We start from the raw sequence: 5,000 nt of genomic DNA, 5'->3' as shown, positions 1-5,000 counted from the left end.
CTTCCCAAATCCTAAACCTCTGCTGGCGAAGACTTTTCGCCTCGTTCTGTCTGTCTGTCTATTCCTGTCTCCAGCTCGAGCGACGGTGTAACCCTATCAGCACCCTTCTTACCCCTGAATGGTTTCAATATATTTTGCAAAGTGAAATAATGATAATTAAAAAAAAACAAAACAAATATAGTAAAATAATACGAAAAAGAGCCATCTTCCCTGCTGATTTGTGGCATTTTACTTTGGTCTTTATGGAGCCTCTTTTAAATTTAATATGCAGTGTTCGAAAAGGGAACAATGATATAAAAGATCACCGTGTTTTAAAAAGCTTGGAAATGATTGAAATAAAGTATAACACAGGTATATTCGTAGGGGTATGTTGTGTACCGTTTTCTTCATGTTGTCTTATGAAGTATGGTGGATACTCTTCCTATTCCCAGCCATCGCCAAGGCAAGGATCTTGGTTCGAAGCTGTAGCAGGAGTGACCCGCCGTTGCGAGTCCAAAGGCGGACCACTACATATGTGTGTGACAATGGTATATATATATATATGTGTACACATATTCACACATTCGTGTGTGTGTATGCGTGCGTGCATGCTTGCCTATGTGTGTGTGTGTGTGTTTGTGTATGTGTGAGTGTGTTTGTCTGGTAGGTACGCATGTATATGTAAGCTATAGTAAGTCCAATTTCAGGATAGGAAAAACTGTCAGCTCTGCAATACAAAGTCAGAACGCATTATGTAACTAAATTACTGAAAAGAAGAAAAACAAGGAAAAGAAAAAAAGGCGTGATTTGCCATTATATCTGGATCTCCTGATATAATGGCATTAGAAGGATTAACGCAATATAACCTGTTTGCATAGTATAGCACAAACTTCCTGCTGGTAAGGCGACATGATGCATTCTGCTTGGAACTGTGATAATGTCATGGAGGAGTTAAGCTTTACATTATGAAATTTATTGGTTTGTTATATGCCTGTTACTCTTTACCCTGCTTTACCTTACTTTACTCCTCAATTCTACTTATTGCTTACCAAGATTTTGCATTCAATGAGAGTAATTGAAATTTAGTAAACTACTATTGACAATGATTCATTTCAGCTATCCGAGAGTCTAGACGGTGGAGGTGAGGTGTTGCATCGTCATAATATGGTAGTGCTAGTCAGATTCGGCCCAATATTTGTCGCGCGTGATTACAGGACAGAACGCATGTCCACACAAACAACTGTCTCCGCTTTGGACAATGATCTTATGCCTTAATGCATGAGAGCAGTTCCGAAAGATTATATGAGACAGATGTAAGTACCAGTAAAGTACTGTATATTTAGACTCTTACCATCCAATTTTTCAAAAATTTTGCCTACACACTCACCCTAAACCATTGCGTGTCCGATTCGCCGTCTCTTTATTTTATTTAGCTGAATAAACTAGTCATACTCATACATATTTGAAGTAAGAAAAAATATAAAAATGCATGTTTATTACTTTTTTTCTTTTTTATCCCTTTTCATTTTATTTCACTGTCTTTAATGCATTTTTTTTGTTAAACGTCTTTGCACTTCGGAGAACTCCAGGGCTCGAGCCTGAAGTTACCAGTTTTTCCTTTTTTGAATTTAGTCAAAGGTACGAACACGGTAGATTTGTTAAACTTTTTGATATGGGATCTTTGATTTTGATATATGCCTTTACTGAGGATCAGAAGGAAACCTTTTGAAATATTTGTGTGTGCGTATGTGTGTGCATGCGTGTGTGTGTGTGTGTGTGTGTGTGTGTGTGTGTGTGTGTGTGTGTGTGTGTGTGTGTGTGTGTGTGTGTGTGTGTGTGTGTGTGTGTGTGTGTGTGTGCATGCGTGTCTGTGTATGTGTGTGTGTGTGTGTGTGTGTGTGTGTGTGTGTGTGTGTGTGTGTGGTCTCGTGTGATCCTGTCATTCATTTTTGCCAATTTTGAGAAAGCAGAGAAACGTTAAAATGAAACAGTTTTACTATTCTTACTGACCTTGAGTCTAATCTCATGACACACATCTAGCACAATTTCAAAATCCTTCCCAAAATACCTATGTTTTTTAAATCATTCACATTAAGCTCATCATTAGACAGAACTATAAGCTATATCATGAACTGATTGAACCCAATGTGAATACATGAAAAATAAAATGAACACTGCATAGTAACCAAATGAGCATCTCGAGCATGGAAGATAGACATGAGTCACCGTCCCTCTGCTTATGTTCGCAAGTGGGCCCCCACCGGGCCAGTGACAAGATTCTGTGTCATGTAGGAAGCATACTCAATGTACTACATTCGATTACATGCTTTCTCTCTCTCTCTCTCTCTCTCTCTCTCTCGCTCTCTCTCGCTCTCTCTCGCTCTCTCTCTCTCTCTCTCTCACTCTCTCTCTCTCTCTCTCTCTCTCTCTCTCTCTCTCTCTCTCTCTCTCTCTCTCTCTCTCACTCTCTCTCTCTCTCTCTCTCTCTCTCTCTGTCTCTCTCTCTCTAGGAGGCCGTAAGCTTTACTTTTGTCTCTTAGCATAAGGAATTCCATTCAGAGAATCTTGCATCTTATAATTGTTCTAAAGTTACAAAGGAAAAGCCCCATTATATTTACTGACTATTGGCAGAGGGCGCTATAGAATAAGAATGTGACAACGGCAATGTAATGCCAATATTCACAAACCCCAAAATCAATACCAGATCCTTATCTTAGATCAAAGTTCACTATATTCTTAGGTTCTAGAATTACAAAGTTTCAAGGGTATTTTTCTCGTTCTATGATGTTTAAGTTTCTGTTGATTTTAAGCATAACAAAACAATAAGGTAATGAAACATTCAAATTACATTAGCATTTATTTTACCAATTGATAAATAAGATATTGACGAAACATAAAAGAAGGAAGATCCAAATAACTTGTTCACAAGTATTCCCTAAGCAGCAAATATAATTACAAACCACAATATCTAGTTAAGATGTATCAACAAACTCAATCTCAACTAGAAGCCAATGTCGCCGAGTTTTTGAGAAACTTTACAAATTACGTTGATAGTATTCCTAATGATATTTCCAGAAAGTTATTTTCTTTCCATTGATATTTCCTTCTATTAACCATCCCCCGTGTTATGCATCTTATTTTCGCCTCGTCTCGCACTGAACGTCTTCAGGATGGTCACATGACATTATTGCTTGGTTCCAGTGCAGACCTGAGGGGCACCTTCCTGTCTTCTCAGGAACACTACAATGGGAAACAATGTGAACTCATTAAGTACATAGAAAAAGGCATTTCATCTGTATGAAAACATAAAATTAGTGTTCAGTATAAGGCAAAGAGGAGATGTAATTAAAGTTTGGTATCTTAGTTCCTGAAGATACAAAATGTTACTTACAAATGCAATATTTCTGTCATGTAAATCCCAGAGGGATAGTGACATTCGCACCTGCACTGTGGAGGCTTTTCGATGACACATTCAGGGTACTGATGAGCGTAAACATATGCATCTAAATCCGGGTTGAATACAAGTGCTTCAGGGCATGTATGGAAGGTCTTGTTCTTGTTCAACATGGAAAAATGGTTTAATATTCATGGAGTCAGTGCGGCTTAGAGACTATTCAAATAATATGGTTGCAAGGTCTATTGGTCACGAATTCTCACAATACAGAAACACACTCGAAACATATCAGATGCCATCGGTATGAAATGGAAAATCTAAATTTAAAAAAATTAACTTATATCACCTGGTAATAATAGGATGCGCAGTCCTCCGGATGAGGAATGTGGCAAATATTCACATGTGCAAGCAGGATCAGGTTGGGAGGGGGGGCTGGTTGGGCTCTTGGTCAGGTTGGATGACGTAGTCACCACTGTCACTTGAGGAGCATCCTGCACCGCGATGGCCAGTCACATACCTTCTCCAAACCACAGAAAAATGAGACAACATTAATGGAAAGTCAATATGATGAAAAAGGACATGTGCTTATTATTCTTATGCTGTCATAAAATATTGTATCAAAATATATGTTCTGAATGATGCCACACCCTCAAACTTTAGATTACCTTGGCGTTGGATTAAAGTGGCAGATTAAGTAGTAAGAATTCTTCACGTACGGTGTGAAGTGGTCACAGTGAACCCATTTGGTGCAGTCTTTCGGATGTGGGAAAAGACCACTATGAAGAAGCACAGCATTTGATGCAATCGTCAGCTGGTAGTAGCTGGATTATCCTGACACTCTCCTCGACAGGTCTTAATACGATTAGCGACTTCATTCTGCCAATAACAATCGGTATTCGGCTTACAGGTGCAGTCCTCATTGGGCAGCCCAATGCCTCGCAGTCTGGGCTTTCGCCACTACAGCTATCTGGGCTTGAGGTTGGTGGAGGAGGGCAACCAGTACAACCCGGAACAGCTTTCCGTCATCCAAAAGGTAGTTCCCTGTCACGCACGGGGTGTTCCATTCATGATTACAAGTAAGGATCTTCCTTGGTCCCACCTTTGTCTTCGCAGGGCATGGCATTTCTTGGGGAACATAAGGGGCACACTGAAGGAACTTTTGGCAGTCGGTAGGATGCTGCCAGCATTGCTGGCCAGTGGAGCAATCTACACAGGGGAAGTTGCCTGGTGTGACAGGTTTTGTGTGTTGGAGGGTTGGTTGGGGGCTTTGCTGGAGGAGTGCATCCTGAGCATCCTGAACAGCTTCCGTTAGTGAGAAGGAAGTTGCCTGTCAAGCACTCAGTGGCCCATGCGACGGCTGCAGGTATGGTGTCTCTGGTCCCAAACTGTTCCTTCTCCACATGGCATCTCCTGAGGACCGCACGGATGGGCACTGGATGAACTTGCGGCAGTCGCTGGGATGCTGCCACAGTACTGTTGGCCGGTAGAGCAACCATCAAGGGTAGTCAATTACAGGAGGCTTCGTGACGTCCACATTGTCTTGGCAATTCACAGCTGCGTGGGACAGGTATCGGCGACGAAGTGTTGCCATGAGTAGTCACTAATCCGTCCACTTGCAGTGACAGTC

General features: G+C 41.0%; 1 pseudogene; it reads right to left on the bottom strand.

Moving 5' to 3' along the window:
- Positions 1-3,113: 3,113 nt before the first annotated feature.
- LOC138861925 (balbiani ring protein 3-like) overlaps positions 3,114-5,000 on the bottom strand; it is a 4,615-nt pseudogene continuing 2,728 nt past the window's right edge.

The sequence above is a fragment of the Penaeus vannamei genome, chromosome 6 (genome assembly GCF_042767895.1).
Source record: "Penaeus vannamei isolate JL-2024 chromosome 6, ASM4276789v1, whole genome shotgun sequence".
Taxonomy (NCBI): Eukaryota; Metazoa; Arthropoda; class Malacostraca; order Decapoda; family Penaeidae; genus Penaeus; species Penaeus vannamei.
The sequence above is the reverse complement of the archived record's forward strand: the minus strand, read 5'-3'. Positions and strand labels throughout refer to the sequence as shown.